At 44.7% G+C, this 22,841-nt stretch overlaps 1 long non-coding RNA gene across 3 annotated transcripts; it reads right to left on the bottom strand.

Moving 5' to 3' along the window:
- Positions 1-438: 438 nt before the first annotated feature.
- On the bottom strand, positions 439-22,795 carry LOC308056866. 3 transcript variants are annotated; one of them, XR_013925004.1, is made up of 3 exons: positions 15,340-22,795; positions 2,771-9,878; positions 439-2,198 (listed from the first exon to the last, which is right to left on the bottom strand). It is a non-coding gene; the product is annotated as an uncharacterized lncRNA (long non-coding RNA). The 3 variants fall into 3 exon arrangements; XR_013925005.1 differs by having other exon boundaries at positions 2,858-9,878; XR_013925006.1 differs by having other exon boundaries at positions 439-2,964; positions 9,810-9,878.
- Between the last annotated feature and the right edge of the window lie 46 nt (positions 22,796-22,841).

The following is a 22,841-nucleotide window of genomic DNA, read 5'->3' as shown; positions in this document are numbered from 1 at the left end:
GAGACGCCTGCCCCTCTTCCTCTAACAAAGGGGAGACGGGGAGACGCCTGCCCTTCTTTCTCTAACAAAGGGGCTATTTAAAAGAGAATGAGAAAAGATGAGAGACATTCAAATGCTATCTAGAGGGAGGGAGTGCTAAGTTTCCTTGCTGAAGAAGATCGGATGGTCACAAGAACATGAATCACCTACAAACCTGCAAGACCACCACATTCCAGGAAACGGACTGATAAGCTAATTAACATACGAAGCGGGGTTTAGGTAACGAATATGTATGGGCGTTAATTGAATATTCATTTGTTTCATTGTATAAATGTGGGATGGTTCGTCACTTCGGGTATGCACGCTTGTGGAGGAGCGATCCCCCGTGCATCTGCGCGCAATAAACATACCTACTTTATAACTTTCGAGTTATAGAGTCTAATTCCGCACGTCACTATAAAATTCTGCTTGCCTGAATACAACAAGAATCAAGAATCAGCTTTTTTGCTCAGATGTCGGTCGATACTTTACCCCAGTCCTCTTTTAGCTTATTCCTTTGTATTCCTTGTCAAGCATACTCTGGAATTGTCTGGGGTTTCTCTGCACCCTCTTTCCTTTTGCATCCACAAAGAGTTTTTTTCTTAGTCTCGCACTAGATGTATTACCGAAAATCGTAACCAGGAAAACTCTCCAAACCAAATGACAGTCTAGAAAGCCGACACTGGTTTGTTGCAGAGCTGCGTGCATGGGGGATCTTTACTCCTAACATGCTCACCAAGTTACTTGAGGCCACACATTATATACAGCAGAGTACTTGCACATTATTAGTACAGGAAATACTAATTTTCATTTACACACAGAGTTGGGTAGAAGTTTCTCTCTTCTAACGCAAACTAGCGCACAGCCTCAGGTAGCATGGCTGGAGGTTTTCTGGAGGTTTTTCCCAGCTATGCAGGCTGCCCAAGCAGAGGTTTGCCCTCTCTCAGCAGGGTGGAGGGAGCAGGTCGCAATCTCCCACTACCACTATTATCTTTGTTCTGCTTTCAACTAATTTTCTGTAGATTGCAACACCTTATCAGATTGTCTCCTCTTGTGGCCAGAACCTTCTCACTTGGGGGCTTCTTTCTGCATAATTTAGGTAGCAGTGCTATCATGACCAGTTCTCTTTCCCAAGGTTGACTCCCCTGATCAGAAGTCCTTTCATTCATCAGTTTTGATGGCTTGAGAGGGTGGGTACTTGGGAGAGTGGGTCATTTAAGGACTTGAGAGGGTGGGTCAGCTTGACCTAAACTTTGTGCACATTCTTGTTTACACACCATTATACCCATCCAGCAAGCACCAGCAGGAACATAAATCAACCCACTGGAATTAATTTTCTTAGAGAATGTCCCTATCAGTTCCAGAAGGTGGTGAGGTCATCTGAACTCCTTTATCACACCACGATTTCAAATTTCATTTTGAAATGCTTTCCAAGTACAAATGCCTCTGACTCTGCCTCAGTCCTCACTCAGGTCCACAGCAGATGCGTATATATTAGTCATAATACCTGAATTTGACCTGCTCTTGCTAATGGGCATTTTTTCATTTATAAATAAAAAAGCCTTGGAAGACTAGTAGGTAAAATGAGCAATGGCATTCTTTGCCACTCACCCTAGGCTTCCTTCTCTGTACAAACGGACATTTGCATGTGAATGCAAATACGGGTATCAGGGTCTAACTGTAGAAAAGAAGGAAGCTCAGTGCAGGTTCTCCATTACCGCAGCAGGATGTTCTCACTCCATTTGGCAGAACCCTTTCTCAATGACTTATCTTCACCAAACTGATGCAGCAAGTGAAAGCAAAAAATTGCATGTGTATGAGTGAGATACTGTAGATCTGTCAAGCAAGGAGATAAATGTCACAGTGTAATCAGTGCCTCTGTAGGTGTGCTTTCTGATTTTAGTGGATGAATGGTTAATTTCTTTACTACTTGCTAATACGCCTAAGTGAAATGCAGCCTCCAGAGGTACTGAGAATCAAAGCTTGTCAATTCTGAGTGTCCTTATTTTATAGACATCTTGTAAATTCTCTCTATGCCTTAGAACCACACAGTCACCAATGATGGTTTCTGTCATTCAAAAACACTTTTTTAATTTCTGATTTATTTTCTCCAGGAAACTTCAGCCTAGGATAGGAGAAATAACTTCAGTGTGCAGCTGTTGAGAATGTGCATACAAAGCCTGTGAAAGATAAAATAAAGCAAACAATAAATTCTGTTACCTAGACAAAAAAGTGCTAATGTTCTGCTGATGCTATAGCTCAAAGTGGATTAGTCTAGCCTGCCCTTTTCTCCCCGTGGAACTCAACTTTAGTTACTATGATTGACAATCCCTCTATTCCTAGTCAAATGGCTGTTTTTTCTCCCTCCTTTCCTGTACCTTTCTGTCCTTTGGGGAACACAGAGTATTTAAAGGCACCTTGTGATATAAAATTGAAAAATGATCACAGTGGAAGACTGCATGCTGAATACTTCTTTTAACTGCACTGTTGACCCATGTCAGTGAGTAAGTAAATATAAACCTAGCTTTAAGAGGAGTCCTTATAGGTCTTGAGTTGGTTCTACATACATTTCTGATACACTATGATGCAATATCTGGGAAAGAGATATGGCAAGAAGTTTGCCCAAAGTACACTGGCAGACATGCTTCAACACGGGCTAGTAACAATAGCTATTTACTTTGCCATGTGTGACATATACGCACATTTCAGATGTATGTCTGTGAGCTGAGTACACCAATGTGGATAGTACTACCTTGCCCACAGGGAGCGTAGATCCACATGGAATGTCTCTGCAGTGTTTCCAGCAAGGAGACCTTTCAGATGAGCTTTGGGAACTTACAGCTATGTCAGGTGCTCTGTGAGTGCCAAGACATCCAGCAAGGCATCCCTGAAAGCTTCTGAGCATCTTGGATGCACAGGACAGCTGATCATACCCAGAGGTTAAACCTGCAAAAAGTGGTTGCCTGCATTCAGCTGTCTGGTAACATCTGCTGTAACGTAGCAGGATGTAAGAGAAGGGCAAGAACACAAAAGACCGTGCTGCACAGAACATGAGGGCAAACTGAGTTCCAGGGAAAGTGCAGGTGGTATGCTGGTGAGTGGGAAGCCTAGCTTCAGGAAAGGAGGTAAATTTGGACACAAATGCAGGCTTTACAGCAGACTACAAATCCTCTCCTATACTCAATCTGGCATCTAGTAGGAGGAGAGCTTAAATTTTCAGTCTGTGTTTTCCTTAGAAGACCTAACCTAAGCTGTGCAGTGGGATCACAATCATTGCTGTCTCTTATGAGTCTGCCAGTCTCTCCTCTTCACAGTCAGAAAGAACAAAAGAGCTCTCCATAAGAAATATTTATCTCCCTGTTGGCAGGTTGAGCAGAGGTTGCCCTTTTTTTCTGTGCTAGCAGAAACTAAGATGGGGCAGAACACTGGAAAAGTAGTTAATGAGTCTAGAAATAATTTGTCTCCTTGGCCATCTGAATCTTCTTTTGATTATCTCACACATACTCCTGCATATGAGTAAAGTTGTGTCTCATAACCTCAGTCTTGTAGTTTAGACTCGATCACATGGGGTATCATCCCATGTAGAGGCATACGAGTCACCTGGGTACATGTGAGCAAAAGAGGGTTCTGTTGCTGCATGGAAACGCTCTGCAAACTGAGTATGCTGTAACCATATTCAGGGGTCTCACCAATGACGCTGAGAGACATGCAAGCCACTCGTCGCCACCCTGTGCAGACAATGCAGTCTGTGATAGCTTTATGTGCCAGTGGTGTAGTTCCTTTGAAGGGTCAAATAGCCCCCACCCTGATGACAGAAGGCTCCTGACCTACTGGAGCTGCTAAGCCACTGTGTCACTGCTGTGCTGTTACTGCCTATGCAACAGCTTCACAGCATGGACACCCCACAGTGTCCTTCCTAGCCTGAGCAGATGTGGGGCTGTACTGCAGCTGTCTGAACACTGCAGGTCCCCCGGCTGGGACAGACTGTTACTAGCACACAGCTGGGAGACAAGGTTTTGTTCTGTGCCTGTTTTAACCGCATGCTTGGGCTGTGCTGCATCTTCTCCATCGTCTAGCCTGAGACGTGCAGAAGACCTCTGAGAAAGGAAGGCCTCCCCTTACACTTTCAATATATGAAGGGTAAGAGCAGCAATACAGAGCCCAAGGCTTTATCAACCCTCTGGGTAAGGGCAGAGTGAGTGAGCAGCTGTGCGGTGCTTGGTTGCTGCCAGGGTTAGACCACGACATAATTTCTTCAGCACACTGTATGCATGCGGGCAGCTAGCTAGTCTGAGGTGCTGCTTTTCACTGGCTGCTGAAACACATATCAGAGTGTCCTGGATGCTTCCCATATATACCATAATACCTATCATCACCCCACCCAGCAGGCGAAATTGTCTTTGCTGTAAAGTTGATGGTGATAGAGCCATTGACAGGAACAGAGCCACTGGCTGTTTTGCATGAATAAAGATGTTGTTTTTCATATGGATCAGTCTGGGTGCACAGACCTTAGAAAAGACAATTTTTTACTTGTACTGTTCAGATCACGAAGACCAGGGATCAGTGCTGCGTTCTTTGGCTCCTTAATTTACAAACTCTTTACAGTCAGAGTTAACTTTATTGGCTATAAGGACCATTGCCAGTAATTAAGACTAGTATTTTACAAGTCCTTACTTTACATTCACTACAACAAAACACAGCTTTGTGGAGGGAATTGCATCTTTCAGAAGTTTCATACAGTGTATCTTGATTGATGTGTGCTGTCCCAGGAATCTTTGTCTCATCATTTGATTCAGGAATGGCCCCTGCTGCTCTTCCTATTGCTGGTGATCCCAAGTTGTTTTTTGAAAGTAAGATGGGGTACCTATCAGCCCATAAAGACCCTAACAGTGTCCAACTTTAAAAAAATCCTGAGCTGCACTCCTTGAAAATCAGATATTGGAAATTGTCTCAGGTTAGGCATTAGAGAGTTGCCCCCAAACTGCTGTTTTTGGAAGCGTATCAGGCAGTGTTCGTTTCCTCCAACACCCTTCTCTCCATGCCTTGCATACTGGCTACACATTCATACTGTAAATCACTTTTGATGTAAAAGCTTGAACTTCCTTCTTCATTTCACACCATGCTTTCTGCAGCTAAGGAGCAAAGAATCCAAGTCTACTGATATCATAACTACCATTAATCAGCTTTTCCTTACTGTGTTTTTTTCCACCCTGTTCCTCTCCTATCCTTGAAAAGTCTCACCTTCTTTGTCTTTATCTAGAATCTGTAGTTTGTAATGCTGCTTCCATTACACTGAGAATACAAACATGAAGGAAACTTAGAGAACAGGAGCAAATGGAAACGGGGGAAAAAAGGTAGGCAAGCATAGCCATAGCCATACCACCGTGGTTGGCAGCTGCACCCAGCTCTCGGTAAGATGTAGCAAATCAGCTGTAAGGGGCTACACTGAATACATTCCCAGTGCTTTCCCCATGTGGCCTCTGACCGGGACAGTTCAGAGGTCTTCATGAGCACAGTGCCCTTCAGAGCCAGGGTTTACTTCAGCATCACCCGTTTCCAAATAGAAATGAAATAGAGCAACATCTACTTGACACCATCTGGGAAGGATTTTGCTGGTCCTGGCATTTGGTCCTGGCACAGAGATTTCTTTCCTAGGAGGAAAATACTGAATGCAATGCTCTATTAAGTTCACCTGAGACCAGTTTTTGCTGCCCCTTTGCAGATAAGTCCTTCATTCCATGTAAGATGATGATAGTCAGCCTTTGCAAAAGCACAGATGTAACTCCATCCAAAACTACGGAGTTGCGAAGGGGGCAATAAAAACAAGTGTATTGAAACAATCCAAGTAATTGTTGACTCCAAAGTATGAAGCAACCCCAGATCACTGGCGCATATACTGTAATAGACTAGAAAGGAAAAAACACAGCTTCTGAGAGGGCACTTCCAAGGACTGAAGACTGCAGAAATACTTGCTGGTGTGACAGTAGAAATCCAGAGACCTTGAGGATTAGATATGCAGTATTCAGAAAACACAAGAAGATCTCATCTTAATAGAAAACTGAGATATGGGAAGCAGAGGAGGTCCCAAAAGAGGGAAAAAAGGACATGAAAACCAACATAATTAGATTTTATATTGGCAGCCAAATAAACTTATGGGCTAGGGGAACTTGTCAATTGTACATCACCAGCACAGCAAAATGTTCATCCTGACAGAGGTCTCTGGCTACTGCTGTGTATTACAATTGCAATGTAATAACCTTCACAATGATCTGAAGAAATGAGAAAGTGAGGGTCTCATAGTTGTGGAGAAACAAGACTCTGCTTTGCTGTAAGCTCAAAGCACATGAAGGGAGTTTTTGAAGAGCAGCACTGTCTAGGTGGGAGATACAAGGTCAGGGATTCAGAGCCGTTCAGATGACATGGGACAATCTAATACCAGAACAGAAGAATTAACAACATTTCCTCCTTAAAAATAATTCAAAGCTCCTTGTGTGCCTGGGATGTTGAGAATACCACACCGAGGGAAGGAAGAGAGACATGGCCGGATCTCTGGCTCCATGGCACAGTTAAGGGAGCTTTGCTGTCATTTAAACGGAGAAGATCTCTGATTGTGACCTTCCCTCTCTTGATGACATTTCATTTAAATTAGTCATCCAAGTGGGGATAAAAGACTGGACAGGTAGAATTGAAGAGAACAGAAAAGAGGACAGAAGTGAGATCTTTAGGTTTAGCTATATGCAAGTCCTTAGTAATACCAGTGAGGGCTGTCATGGTAGAATGACCAAAAATAAAGCCAGGCTATGAAAAAACAAAGCCAGGACACAAAGCAGAGCCATGGAGAATGTGATAATACGCAGGGTCATCTCCAGAGACAGAAACAGCAAGAGCACAGATGTCTGTGGTCCTGTGGAGTAAGACCACAGCAAGTTGAAGAAAACATCTGAGACTAGGAGGAGACAAAGAGAGGTATCAATAAACGCTGGAACACAAGGAGGAAAAGAAAATTACTCATGATGTTGGCACCATAAATGCACATAGCGCTGCTGAATTCCATAATTCCACGGAGCTCTAGTAATTTACCCCAGATGAAGTGCTGGCCTGAAAGTCAAAAACTTTACATTGCACTCATCATAATACAGACTGAGACAGCTCCAAGTAAAGAAGATGAATGAATGGTGAGGACAGGAGAGAGAAGGATGGAAAGCTGAGAATCAGATGAAGATTCTAATCCTATCATGCTTTCAGAGTATGCATGGTGAGAAAAATATCTATTAAACTTGGTGTGCAAAAGAGTTATTCATTGTCTGTCAAATGAAACTCCATGAATTACTGTGCATTTTGTGCTTCACTTAAAGGTAAGTGCACTCAAGGACCATTTCTGTATTATTACTGCATTACAAGGCAAACTATTACCCTTTAAAACATTGGTCTGAAGTCCATTTACAGTAGAAGGCAGTGTGGCAGGCACCCTGGGTGAAGCATACACAGCAACACATTCAGCCCAGGAGTTGACTGAGTATTCTGCTACCTGCCAAGCCAGGGTATTTGTGACTTGCTATAAGCGGGCATAAGACATTACAAAAATAAATAAATAAAAATTTTAAAAAGATCTGTCCAGTTGCGTTGCTGTAAATACTTCAACCCTACTCCATTTTGCACAGCTGGCTCCTGTGTTCCATCAAAACAAAACCGAACAAAACAAAAAAGCCTTTCCCCATGTTTCCAAGCTCCAAACAAGGCACTTGGGAAATAAACACAAATAAATTTACACATTTAAGTCAGTGTTTCAGACAAAAAAAGGAGGCTTTTCAGAAAACTAGTTTTGTTTCAGCAAAGCCTTATTCCAATACCTTTGCTAAAGCGTCGAGGAGCAGAGAGACCCTGGAATTCAGTGCTGGGGCCAACCTTTGCATTTGCACAAGCTCCCTGGAAGGGGCTGAGCTCTGAGGGTGTGTGGTGCTGTGTTGGGAAAGTCTGTCCTGGCCATGCTACCCAAGCAGGCTGCCTTTCTTTCCTGCTGTTGTCATCACTCCTCATGTGTTTGCCTGGGATGCCGGGCTTCTGTTCCCAGACTCTAAATGTAGCTACTGCAATCCTGAAGCACAGGGAGGCAAATTAAAATAAAAATGCTCCATTCCTGGTTTGTTCCCTGCTTCTTGACTGCTTTGTCCCTTTCAGTTGAATCTTTGCTGTTTACTAAATTCAGGTTCATAGTTGCAGCTGGATCTCTGTTCCACTCCTTTTCACGTACACAGCTGCTTCCTTTGAAGACAAAGGGTGATCCTAAACAAGATGAGCAGTTGAACCTGGTGTTTAGGTTTTCAGCTGGAATGAGGCTTCAGTGCAAGCTGATGACCCTCTCATATTTTGCACTGAGGACATACACCTCAACTAAGCCACTTCACTATTGAGGTCCAGATCTCTCTGCAAACGATCAGCAGAACAAGTCCTCAATTCAGTAGGAAAAATTCTTCAGGAGCATATGGTACTGTGTAATGCACCCACAGAAGTCCTAGAAGAACACAAGAGCAGAAGAACCTCTGAGGACAAAATAATCTGAGTGTACGTTTTCTCCATGGTTGTTCATTAAAAACCAAAGCCATCCAGGATGATCATGTCTGTGCATTACAACTCAAAATCATTCAATAGACATTTTAAAGCCTGCAGCTACTGATGTGTTCCTGTCGAATCTGGGGAACCTTCCAAGAGCATGGTTGCTCTATGCTCAAACCTGCAGAACAGCCACGAAGGACTTTGACCACAACCTGGTCTGGTACAGTGCAGAAACCCAGCAGCTGATAATGCTGTCCATACGGTGGATGGTACAGCCCAGACAGAGGGTGCTAACTAAGCACTTGGAATTTGCTGAAAATGTGTGAACAGGTCTCAGAATGCAAAAGTGCTATTACAGCATCACTGATTGCACTGCTGATTAATGGCCCATGCTTCCATGGCGTTTGTATCATTTTTTCAGAGATTTATCAATTGGCCTTGACGTGGAAGAATACACTTGACAGTGGTCTGTTGAGGTCATCTGCTTTAGCTGTGGGAGGTTTGAGGGGAAGAAAAATATATGGGAGCTACCCAGCTGAGTCAGACCCAGGCCTATCCTGTCAAATTACCATCTTCTAACTGCAAAAAATGAGGGAAAGAGCATTGGGTTCTCTGTAACTTTAATCTAATTTGCTAACATAACAGAAAATCAGAAAATCAGTCCTACTTCCTACTCAGCTGCTTGGATTCACACTATTAAAGCAATAATCCTGAAGTTTATGTTACTCTTCTGAAGTTCAGGTTCTAAAGCAGAGAAGTGTCAAAGTGCTACAGGTTTCAGCGCATCATGTGCTGCAAGCTTTTCTTCCCTATCAAAACTGCAAAGAGAGTGCGTAGAGCCACATAGGGCTCAAATGGTGCTACAATTGCTATTGCTGAGATAGCACTTTTCCCAGCTCTACATTCCAGCTCCCAGGAAGGCAGCAGAGTCATTGGAGCACAGCTTGTTCTGTCAGTGTCAGTGGAGGAATGTTCCCTCAACTCTGCCTCACCAATGACACAAAAAGAAAGCATGTCCATGAGCTGACTAGGTTTTCCAACTGGAGTCTGTCATGGTGTAACCTCAGTAGGCAACTAAGCAGCACAGCTGCCTGCTCACTCTCACTGCAGTCGGATGGGGGAGAGGATCAGAAGAGTAAAAGTGAGAAAACTCGTGGGTTGAGATAAAGACAGTTTAATAGGTAAAGCAAAAGCCAGCAAGTTTTGCAAGCTAAAGCAAAAACAAGGAATTCACTCACCACTCCCCATGGGCAGGCAGGTGTTCGGCTGTCTCCAGCAAAGCAGGGCTCCACCATGCGTAATGGTTACTTGGGAAGACAAGCACCATAACTCCAAACATCCCCCCCTCCTTCTTCTTCCCCCAGATTTTTACTGTTGAGTGATATGTCATATGGCGTAGAATATCCCTTTGGTCAGGTGGGGTCAGCTGCCCTGGCTGTGTCCCCTCCCAACTCCTTGTGCACTCCCAGCCTGCTCGCTGGCAGGGCCACAAGAGAAGCAGAAAAGGTTTTAACTCTGTAAGCACTGCTCAGCAATAACTAAAATATTCCTGCATTACCTACACTGTTTTCAGCACAAATCCAAAACATAGCCCCATACGAGCTACCATGACGAAAATTAACTCTATCCCAGCCAAAACCAGCACAAGGTCCCTGGGTTTGACAGTCACCATCGAGCAATAATGCTTGTAAGGAAAGTCAGCTGTTTCACAGTACAGACATTGGCATCCCCTGAGGTCAGAGGTATAATTCACATTATTGCTTTGGCTTGGAGCCTCCCTGCTGGTTCACAGCATGGTTGGGATGGAGAGGACACTGTATGCAGGGGAAATACACAGGCCTTATATGCATAAAATAGTAGCCTTCAGCTCAAACTGGAGTCTGGACAGCTCATGGGGCTCATAGGAGGTACAGAGCCTTTCAGCTCCAGGTTCATCTACCATCTGCCTGAATGAAATTAACATGTGGCCTTAGGCTCTGATTGCATACCACTAGAATCAATGCAGCTCCACTGGCAGAAGGCACAGAGGTCCAGCTCCTGGTAGAGAGCTATCCACAGCAGGCACAAACATGCGTAGTCTGTGCGCTGCTGATAATCAAGCATGAAAGCTCCTCACCACCAATGCGGGCTGACATCAGTCCTCACCAGGCATCTTTCAGTATCTGGAAACCTTGCATACAAAAACCTTCATAACTCCTTATGAAACATACTAATAAAGTGAAGATAATCCTGTTTAACTTAAGAGCTACTTCTCATCCTCATTAAACTACTTAACAGATTAAAGGCCAAATGATTCAAATCAAACATACGCTATAGTAACATTAGCTCAGTACTCCTACGGAGTGGTACTGTACTCCTAAATGTCATTGCCTTTCAGGGGAATGGATCTTCACAAATCTGAGTTATTTTCATCTTACTTATTAAACACTATAACAGTATGAGATCTCCATAAAATTAGATTAATATTTCCACTAATATTGATAACTATGGCAAACTGGAGATGAGTCCTCATGTTCTGAATATATTCTACCTAATTGAAGAGGTGACCTTTATACTCATAAATGTTACTGTAATGAGGTATGGATGTTATTAAAAAATAACAAACTACCACATTTTTTTAAAAAGAGTGTCTTCCTACTTCCCCTCATTCCCTTCTCCTACAAAACCAGGTTCTTTGTATCTGGCTGCTGTGTTAGTTAATATAATGAACAATGCTATTAAAAGTTAGGGAAGAGATACTGAACTTTGTGCTCTGGGACAGAGTCTCTCTTTTAGACATAAGCATCAGACCTGGTGGGATGATTCTCACCCTTGCTACAGTTGGTGCTGAGCAGTGTCCAAAAAAGGACTCTAGACGAATGGGTCTCCAGCTGATGTACTCCTGCAGGCTTCACAAAGAACGTGGGCTACTCCTGACCAGGTTAATTGCTACTCTACATCCTCCTGCAGAGTGGAGTCCCCTAGCGGGGGGAAAACTTGGTGGACCAGACTTCATGAGTGGTGGCCTGAAATCACAGGGCCAAGGCCAGTGAAAACTTAGCTCCTGTCGCTCTCACATGCAAATTTCCAATTTTTTTTTGGACAAGGCCTTCTCTAAAAAGATGCTAAGCACCGTTTTTATTATTAGATCCACTGACCAGGAATCTCATCCTTCTATGTATCTACCCAATACTTAGCACTGTTGGACACAACCGCGGTGTGTTCAGTGATCTCAGTGATGCATACATACTCACACTGAGGACAAGAAACTGCACAGGACTCTACTTCGCAGGCACTGTGACTACATGATGCTTCTATGACTTACAGCTTTCTGGGGCATGGAGGGAGGAGAGACTTACAATCACACCAGCAGGAAGTTACTCTGCCCATCTGCAGCCCTGCTGCTCTGGCTGAAAGGGTAAAGCAGTCCTGTCCATTTCTTCCACTTAGGCAGATCTAAGTAGAGCTTGCTAGAAGTCTCTTTTGTTGGAGGTTTTGTGGGAAGTTCTGTGCTTGCAGGAACTCCTATCCCAGTCACAAAGCCACTTTATGTAGATGCCTGTTGTCCATTTCAGCCTGGCAAGTGCTGCCCAGAGCACTTTCCAAACAGAACATACAGTCTTTCCAAGGTTAGCATGGTGGCAACAGACACATATTCCCCTGGCAGACACTGGGGACTTCTGGCATGCTGAGGAATGCCTGATATGAACGTGATGTAAATTGTATTTACCTCTATCATGCTTATTCCAGATGGCTGCTTACAATGAATTATGCTGAACACTGTCCTGGTGATAAATTCTTCCACAAAGGGAAAACTACACCTCTGAACAGATCAGTGCCAGAATGAGAAAGACAGGTAGGACAGCTGGAGTAGTGTAGCTTGTAGAACAAGACAGAGAACTACAGATTAGGTAGTGGCTATATCTGAACACATCTGGTGCTCATACAAGCCCCAGATCAGCAAAATCAGAGGATGCTGGTGGGCACTGGGTAGCAGACTGCCACCTTCTCAGGAATGACCCTAACATGGTCTTAGTATATTTTTAGAGATTTGTGGCCAGTACCGGGTTAGTCATTGTTTTAAGTAAATGTCTCACTAATGCCTGAAGACCAAGGTGTCCAGTGTCACGATCCATTTGGATCTCTCAAATTTACATGACAATGTACTCTGCAAATAAAACTTTATTTTATGAGCTCGTTACGAAAGAAAACAAGCAAACATGACAAACAAGGGCTCAATCCCCTTTGACAGACTAGTCTAACATAAATTCATTAATTCATCACTTAAGTAATGAGGTTTCTAACACACAAGTTATCTAATTCATAAACACAACTTGTAATTTGTAATTCGTGCACCTATGAGCAAAACAGTTACCTAGCTAATGGTGAGAGTGCTCATCCTTCCTCCCCCATCATAGTGCGGATGTCCCCAGTATCTCACCAGGAAGCACAAAAACTTCAGCAGTCCAGATGCTGTTGGATCTGCTTCAAAATCTTTTTGGGTAAACTGACATATTTGTACTTTTCAGCTTGGAAGTTTGGTCTGTGCCACTTCCATCATTTAGCAGATTCTGAAGAAACTGCCAGACAACCAATATGCAAGGATTATGGCTACAGAAGACAGCAAGCTGCAGGTGAGAGGGGCTGCACAATGACCCTCAGCCCTTTCTGGCCATCATGCCCTGCCAATGTATTGCCCTCACTTTCACCTAATGGTGCTGCTCCCAGTACACATCGGGCCTTAGCATGAGCTGTGTGTTAGTCAAAATCTGAGCAGAGCTGAGTGAACAGTCTTACTCCACACCTTCACCTCAGTGAGCGGAGGTACGGTTACGCCTCTTGCCTCACTGGCATGGGGACAGGGAGAAAGTTTCCAGCACTTTCACTGCAGTCAGTCTTCACAGTTTGTAGTTAGATAACAGCTGACAGTACATGTTTTCAACATGGTGAGATATGAGATAAACAGATAAACAAGCACAATAAAAAAATCTAATAATAAACAGAACACAATAATACAACAATCATAAGATGTAACATACGATGTGATATCCCAGTTGCAGATGGTGCATATCCCATAAAAATGTCACACCAATGACATCCAGCAGTTTGTTCCATTTCTGTTGTGATTCTGCCAGTATATGCTTGATAGCAATAATCACTTGTTTTGTGTATGTAATAGCTTTTTCATATCTGGTTATCAAGGTTTCCAGTTCTTCAATTTGAGAGCATACTGTGTCCCATATTGGTCCTAACAGTACAGACCAAGTTGCAGGCCCGAATTTTATCAGCATTGATATGAGATTTTGGATATGTTGGACCTCACTGTCCATGTCGTGGCAAAAGTTACCAGCTTCTGTGGGTTTGCTTGTTTATGTGATAGAATGCCAGATTTCCCAATGCAAGGTTAGCATGGTCTGAAACATGAAGCTGCCTATCTTTTTAGATGTTGTCAGCATTGTCTCCAGTAGCAACACCTCACCACAGAGGATATTTAACAAAAGTTCCCAGGGAATACTTACTGTACTTTCTAGATGGATACTTTCCATAGCATACAGGTTGAATGACAACTTTCACTTACTCATTTAACAGTTCCTAGGGAGCGAGAAAGAAGACTTAGGTCCTGGATCATATCCAAACCTCAGTAATGATCAAATTTCACTCCTACATTATCCAGCTTCCCTTATTCCTTTCACTCGACAATGTTGCAAAGTGACCCAGTGTTTTCTGAGTGGCAGGTGTTGGAATTCTCACTTGATCTCCTAGATACCACACCAAGGTGTTCAAAACATCCTGCTGGTGTTGGTTCAGCATGGAGGACTGCTCATTAAGAATATTAATTATATCACTTCTACTGGGAACAGCTTCAGCGAGCAGTTCAGTGGCACTGTTCAAGTCCCCCTAATATACTGTTAGTTGCCACTTGTCCTTAGGTTTCTTTACTGGCCACACAGGAGAATTATTGGGGGAATGAGACTTGATAATGACTCCCCATTTCTCCAACTGGACCTGAAGAAAGAATAGGAACATACCCCTGCCACCCCAAATTGTGGTGATGGAAGGGGTTGCCTGTTTCAACGGTGGGAGGGAGCAAGCAGGCAGCACAGCACAGCCCCACTTACCTGCTGCTGCTCATGTGGAACACAAGGCAAAGTGAACAAGGCCGGGGACTTGTGTCTTGCCACATAGGAGAGGTGCAGACCTCGAGTAAACTACAAATTTCCCTTCAATCTCCCCCTTCCTTCCTTCCCTTTCTACCAGCCACTGCATAGTTGTGTCTGCAACTAATGTAGCAAAGACAAAGCTAGGCTTTTAGCATTTAGCTAGGTCTAACCACTGTTTGCACTGTCCTGTGTGCTGTCTATAGATAGTGGGAACCAAAAGACCTACCAGGGGGAAGAGGAAGACACAGCACATGTGGACTCATCTGTCCCCAGGACAACTTTAACCATAAGACAATAGCCTCAGTCCCAAAGCAGGAAACATGATAGCTACAAAAATACAGCTGAAGTCTTCCTCTGGATTTGCAGCTGGTGCTAAAACCATAATAATCATGCATGTGCTGCAAACTACAGGAACCTGGTGCTGTCAGTTCAGACTTTAATAGGTGTAATCTATATCCCTCTTAACAATGAATAGCATTTTTGCTTTCTCAGGTAAAGATGAAAATGTAGCAAATACAGGTACATTCTCCAGTGTGGTAATGAAGAGAGGGAAGGGAAATCGCATGCTCTGCAGCTTAATTCCAACATTAATTCTGTAATTCTTACGAATTCTGTTCACCTCTATTACCTGGATAAAGATAGTATCCTCAACACAATCCAAGAGTCTCCTGGACAGTTTACAGCTTGCTGTGCTGCTTTTCCAGCAGATGTCAGGGTGGTTGCAGACCTCCAGCGGAATCAGAGCCTGCAAGTGTGATCCTTCCTGTAGCTGAAGTAGGAACACTTAGTTAACACCCTCCCCTTGATCTGGTAGCCTGTTGTAAACACCAACCATGAGGCTTCCTTTTGTTGGCTTGGCTCCCACGTTTTAGCAATAAACCCTCAACCTGTTGATTGCTCTTTTACAATGACAGTTCTGTGCAATCGATCCATTTTTTACACCCATGGCAAACCTCTGCTTCTCCTTCCTTGCCTGACCTTTCTGTACAGAACAGAAAGAACAGCCACTGATTGCAGTGCTCCAGTCATGTGGTTCATCCCTCCACGTTTCAGTGATAGAGATCAGACCACAGCATTCTAGCTGCACAGTGGCTTCCAGCTCTTCCTGTTTGTTACCCGTGCTGCGTGCATTGGTACAGAGGCACTTCACCTGGGCTGTCAACTGTTTCACCTTTTTTAGATGAACACAACTTAATTCTTTTGAGGCATTTCACAGGTGTTTCCCTGTTGGTTCCTGATACATCAGCAGCCCCTGGCTCTTTTCTGTTGCTCAAAACTCCACCCCCTTCCCTGCTAAACCTAGTTTAAAAGTTCGTAAGTCTGGTCAGCATGTTGGTGAAGACCCTCTTGCCCCACTTGGTTGGGTGAATCCCATCAGCTTGTAACAGACCTGGCTTCCCCAAAGGTAGATCCATGATCATAGAAGCTAAAACCTTGAGAATGGCAGCAGCCATGCATTCACCTTTCAGTCTGTCTCCTCCTCCTTCCTGAACCCCTCCCTTCCTCTAACTGGGAGGACAGAGTAGACCACCACCTGTGCTCCAGATCCACTAACATTCCTGTGAGGATATATAGTCCCCCCACTCTTTTGATCATTCTGAGTTGCTTCGCCACAGTATCATTAGACCCTATATGGAATAGTAGGAGCTGATAACGGAGATGATAACCTGTTGAGTTCACCAGGCTCAGCAGCCTCTCAGTGACATTTTCTTACCGGCCCCACAGGCCCCAGCTGGTCCAGCTTGATGCACACTGCAGGCACACAGCACTCACACACTTGTCCAACAGGTACCTCACACACATGCATGACCCCCAAAATACATGGACTCTCTGCCCGACTGATAGCCCAGCCCAGACCCAAGGTCCCTCTGCTTGCCAGCTGGTGCAGCATCAAGACTGCCACACTCCTCCCATGCACAGCAGACATGTATCTTTGGGAAGATACACTCATCCCTCCAGCAGCTGGCACCAGGCACACAGCCTGTGACCTGCGGTCCTACTCCAGCTGCCAGTGCTGAGCCCCTCACTCACACCAGTCCCCCCAGCAGCTGGTTTTCAGGATACAAACTGTACCCATCCCAGTCGCTGGAGGTTAAAAGACTCCCCTTGCTCCAGTCGCTGGCACTGAGACCCCCCAGTCACTCCAGTAGCCAACACCACAGGCCAGGGTTGCTCACAGCCTGGTCTGATCCCAGCAGCTGGCACCCACTCCCCTCACGCCGGTCCCCCCGCAGCTCCCCGCAGCTCGCACGGAGTCCTTGCAGCACTCACATGCACGGGACGGGGCACGAGGTTACGCAGAGGTAGTTAAGAACAGACAGGAGAGACCGTGGCCATCAGGCACAGGGTTCAGCCGGACAAGTGCACTGACCAGCCAGTTTACAGGCAACTGGCCCGTCTTGTACCCTTGCCTGTCTACCCCACCTCTTCGTTCCTCCCTGCTCCCTCTTCCCCCACACATTGCCTCCTTGGCTGCTGTAGTCCCACTGACCCGCTCCAGCACCCTGGACCTTCAGGTGTGCATCCTTATCCGTTGCAAAGTCCCAGGTTTGCCTGAGGTTTCTTGATGGCCCGTCAGCTGATGTGACTGACCTGGTTTGTTTCTGCTTGTTGGCTTCAGTAATGCTAACTGCTCAGATTTTATCAGACTCTGTGTTTTTCTTCCTCTATTTCCTTACCATGACAATTTTTCAAGGTCCTTAATCAGATAATCTAACTGAAAATATGGACATTCTCACACTTCACACTTGTTCCCAGTTAGTGTGACTGACCATGTTCGTTCTCATCACCACTTATCATTTGTCACTCAGGCTTACGTATCTGTACCTTCTGATTTACGGCTTCTTGACAAGATACCCTTAAAGGAATGGACACTCTCCTTCCACGTAGCCTTCCACAGCCCTCAGTGTTCTTTCTATATATTTCATTTTCCATATTTGCCCCACCTATCTTTCAATCCAAGCAGCAAAGCAGTGTGATCCAAAAGTCTTTTTTCTGAAGAGCAGCAGACAGAATTAGTCCAAACAAAATGGGATTAGATGAAAGAAGAATGAGAGTGGGCCTCATAACAACATACTGTCCTGCGATCTGCAGCAAAAAAGTCATGCCTACAAATGAGTTGTTTGTCTTCTAACCACGTTGTGTATCGGAAAGACTTACGAGCTTTCTTTCTGGAAGAAATGTTCAAAAAAAGATTTCCCTTGTTTTTCCTATTAGTAGCTGAGGTTGTATGTAGTTTTTCTTGTCTGCTCTTGACAAATTTGTCAAGTCTGTTTAGCAGATGTGTGGCCTGGATACCACAGTGGCAGTCTGGCTCATTTTGTGGGCTGTATCTACACCTTTCTTATTTCAAAAAACCGAAACAACCAAACTGTTTAAGGTCAATATGAAGAAAGAGGAAAACCCCACAAACCTATTAAACATCCGTGTATTGCATTCATGTCAACTTTACAACACTTGTCTGCAAATACAACTAAGTAGCAATATTTCCCAAGAACTCCTCAGCCCACTTTAACACACACTCATAAGTCTGTTACAAAGGATGACATCCCTTATACACTAGCACGAGATGGAATATATTTTAATCTTCAAACTCAAGCTAAGGTTGCTCTAGGCCTGCTCAATATTTAGGATGTAAGAAGTAGAAGAGAATGTATCAAACATATAGCAACTGTATCTCATTGTGCTTCATCCTTTTAGAGGAAGTCTGGAACATTCACTTCCAAGACAACTCTGGTGGCTAGAAAGGCAGGGCATGGTCCATGTAGAGCTGCCAGCTTTGAGACAGTGGGGAGAAAAGCAAGAGGCACGTGCCACTGAGATGGCATGTGGGATTCAGACTGTGTGTTGCTTTGCTGTATTTATTTGAGGGGCAAGCCATGGTTGGGGAAAGGTTCTCATGACAATATGGACAGCTCTAGTTTGGTTGCTTTCTCAGCCTCCCAACTCTCTTGGCACTGTTGCCAAACCCTGTGCTCCCACAGTACTTGTGCATGAGCCCGCTGGTCAAGACGGCTTGTGTGAGGCAGCCTCTCCACTTGCCTGTTCAGGTAGAAACCACTCTTATTGTGCTTTGAGGCCCCTAATCCAAAGAACTTTGAACCTTGACTTCAGCATGGTCTTTGCACCGATTTAAGCTGCCCAGCAGGCCACTGACTCCTGTTTTGGCCCCTGCAGGTCAACAGAGAGTGGCAGCAGGGTGTGCATTCTGCTGCACCAAGGTGTGTGTGTCAGTATCATGCCAAGGCAGTGAATGCACTCCAGCCCTTAGCTTAGGTCACACTGGTCACTGTGTTTCTTCTTCTTATCAGTATAGTTCCTTCAGAAAGGTGAAGTCTGACAGGAAGGATGGTTCACCCATCTAAGACCCTTTTATCTGAAGCAGAGACAGTGATGAATGGGAAGTACTGCAAAATTTTCTCATAAGGCTCTTGACTTTGAATGCACACCAGAGAATAGTTCCAGCCCCCTTAGCCATTTTGCCCTTATGAGTGGAAATCTGCTCTATCACTTCATGGTTACTGATGAACCGTTACTAGCTCATTAGTTATATGCTTCTGTTGATCCTAGGCACTGTCAGGGATGGCAGTGTTCCAAGCTCATTCTCCATCCTGAGGTGAAATTTATCTAGAAGCATATGGTGTGTCTTCAGGTGGCATCAAACTTGAGACATGGGATATGAGTTCTGTTACCAAGCTGTCACATCTGTGCAGGCAAAACACTGCATTTTTCCATGCCTTTGCTTCCCTTCCTCCTTCTTCTGCATATTTAGATTGCAAGATTTTTCAGGGCTATGGACATGTTTGTACAGCACCTAACACAATGAGCTCTTGCAGTTGACTTGAGTTTTCTCTAGGCTGTCACAATGCAAAGCAAACCAAGAGAACCCACAGCATCTGACATTCCTTTATCTCTGAGGTCTACCACTTAGGGTATTTCCCTACTCCCATTTCATCAGCACCATCAAAGTCACTGCGAATACTGAAGTGTTTCTGCTCTCTCCATGTTCAGATACTGGTATAGTACATGAAGGGTGACAGATCGGTACTGATAAGATAGGAGGTAAGAAGTATGTCCTGTAAGAACTGTCAACAATACAGCCAGTTCTTGTCACACACAGGCAAAGCCCTTCTCATTTCACATACAATCTGTGCTCCTGTTTGTGTAAAATAAGCAAGTGATTGTGCATACTCTTCAGCTATGAAGTGTGCTCAGCTTCATGATTTCCCTCTGCTCGCTGAGCTTTGCCCAGTGTGAGATGTTTGCAACTCAAATGGAAGCTACAGCAGAGTACAGAAGTGACTATTTGAGAGCTGGGAGCCTACCAACAGTGCAACTTCAAAGCAAGTAAATGCTGAGATGGGGTATGAAGAAGGAAATCAGAGGGCCCGTCTCAAAGCTCTGAGATTTCTGTGTGCAGCCTCAGGAAAATGTTATTCTACTGCAGGAATCGAGAACCTCAATGTATTTTCACATATTAGAAATGCTAATGTTTGTTTCCAGAGAGATGTGTCCTATCTTTCATCTTTTGTATTTCTCATTCTTCATTGAGGTGAGCAATGTCCCAGTGGCGGCTTCAACAACAGACCCACTCTAGGCCCTGTGGATCTAGTCCTTAGACAGATGTTAAGGCAGTAACTCCTATAGGACAAACTTGGAATATGGCAGGACTGGCCTCCAGCCCACAAACGGCAACTTAGCCTACCCCTGCAGTAAGCAGCAGACAACAACAGATGTAGAAAATGCAGCAGTCATCAAGTTGGCGCCAATGGAAATATCTTGTACGCCTCCTGTACTGTTGCACTCAACAATGAGAGTTTTAAGTCCTGTCAATTCCACGTGTCTTTCTCAACTACTTTAAAGACAAATTGACGTCTGCAGGTAGCTGGATATGCATTTCCTCTACAAGAAATTTGCAGTTGAGGACGCTTACTTACCTGTGGAGTGAAGAAAGCACTTTTAAGATATGTATACCAGCTTGCTGTTGAGAGAGATGTCCTTTTACAAAATCTGACACAACTCCCTGCTGAATTAAGTTTTTTCAACTAATTACCATCTTGTCACTCTTACTTGCAGTAGATCTTTTCTATATGTTCGTCTCATAATCAGGCATTCAGGAGCACTGAAAGGGACAAAACAGACTTAATAAAGGATTTTGGGTAAAAATCTTCCCATTGCAAAGTCTGGCTCACACCAAGCCTTTAACACACTTCAGCTCTTACTAGCTTTTAAGAGGTGCCCTAGGCACAGCAGAGGTTTAACTTACTCAATTTTTGATGAAACAGTATACCTATTATTACAGTGTTCCACACTAGACCATATGGCTGATTCTGGCAGACCATTTTGAGATATGGAAATGCAGACTCAAATTTTGTGTTACTTTTTAGGAAAATTAGTTATGAGGTTGGAAGAAACAACCACTTCCAGTCTGCAAAAGAGTTTGCATCGGTGTCAGATGCTCCTGAAGTGATTGCTCTGACCCAAACCAGTGAGGTATGAATTCACCTGAAGTGAAAAGAAGTCTATAATACTGAGTGCAGTGGCTTTCTGACCATTGCAGTATTTCAAGTTCGTAAACTTTAAAACAAAATAAAAGACACAAGCCAGGAAAAAACCGCAACCACAAACACACTTGTAACTTTCCCCTGAATCTGTTTGATGTGAACTACCAAGAAGCTTAACTCTGGACATCCATCAGTGTATTTCTGTTTAGAAAAGTGAGTTAAGGTACCAGTTGTTTTAAACCCAAGGGAAAACCTTGGGTTTAAGTACCTGAAGACCTTAAGCAGACCTGAAGAAGGCTCGTCTGTTTTCCAAATGTGGTAATTGCTCTAATAAGGTACTAGGCTAAAGGTATTACCTCTTCTTGTCCCACTTGAGTTAAAAGACACTTGGAAAAAACACCTGCATCTTGTAATGATCTTGAAAAGGCTTGATTTAAGTTTAGAACCAACAGGAAAATGGAACTCCTCAGCTCCAGATGTAAATGAAGTGCAATGCACCAGAACTGTCAGGTTATGCACCTGCAAGACTACTGACCCATACTGCACAAAACAACTTTTCTGAAATTCCAGATATCCTGTAATCTGAAGTGACATTAGGTTAATAGTTGAAGTAGTTTCATGCTGCAGAAATATCTTTTCTTATTTCTGGAAGACCATCTGCGTGCAAAAAGAGTTAGAAAGATTGTTTTAGCTGAAGGACTAACACAATTTTACCCGCCTTTTCCTGTAGTATAAAATCCTCCCGTATTGAAACCCACAAAGTTTTGTAGGGCTCACAAAAAACGAAGTCTGTGCCACAGTGCAGTTATATGTATTATCTTCAGCATGGGAGCAGTTTTAAAGCACCATTCCCCCAAAAGAGTGAGTGAAAAATGAATCATCATAAAGCAACAGTGGTTCTGTTCATCTCCTGTCATCTGTGTGCTGCCAGGAGCTTCATGCAGGCTGCATGTACTTGCCCCATAGCAGCACTGTGAAAGAGGTGCAGGCACCTCGGAAAAAGGGCGCAGCACATGTGATGGAAAAGTACTTCAGACCCTTGTGTGCTCCACAGGATCAGAAGAACAGGAGCTGCTGAGGCCGATTCCTGAACAAATAGGGGAAGGCGTTGCATGGCCTTAGGTAACTGCTGGGACACAAACCATGTCAGCTGTAGGATACAGGTCCCAGAGGTGCTGTCCCCTTGGGGAGTCACGGTCACCTCTTCCCACACGGGTGAAAAGCTCAGCTGACGGCGTGAGGGAAGAGGCTGGCGCAGCGGGGTAACGCCGGCCAGGGCACGGCTTTCCGACACCTCTCCCGCTCACGGCGCCGCAGGAGCTGGCACTGCCCCGACACGCAACACCAACCGACCCCCCGCCGGCGCACGCAGATCTCACCGGGACAGCAGCCAGCGCGCCCCCGGGCAGCACAACTTGCCAAGTGGCGCTTTCGGTCGCGTATCGCTTCTCCCGCTATTTTACCCTTTCTGAAAGGCAAACCCCGCTGGCGGGGCTCGGCAGCCGCGGCCGCTCCCCTCAGCGCGGAGCCGCCCGCTCCCGTCCGCGACCGCCCCGGACCCTCTCGCTGCGCCGCCGCCCTCCCCCGCGCACGGGCTGTCCCGAGCCACGCCCCCCGGCGACGAGGC

This window comes from Falco punctatus (genome assembly GCF_963210335.1).
Source record: "Falco punctatus genome assembly, chromosome: Z".
Lineage (NCBI taxonomy): Eukaryota > Metazoa > Chordata > Aves > Falconiformes > Falconidae > Falco > Falco punctatus.
This window is presented reverse-complemented; position numbering and strand designations above follow the sequence as displayed.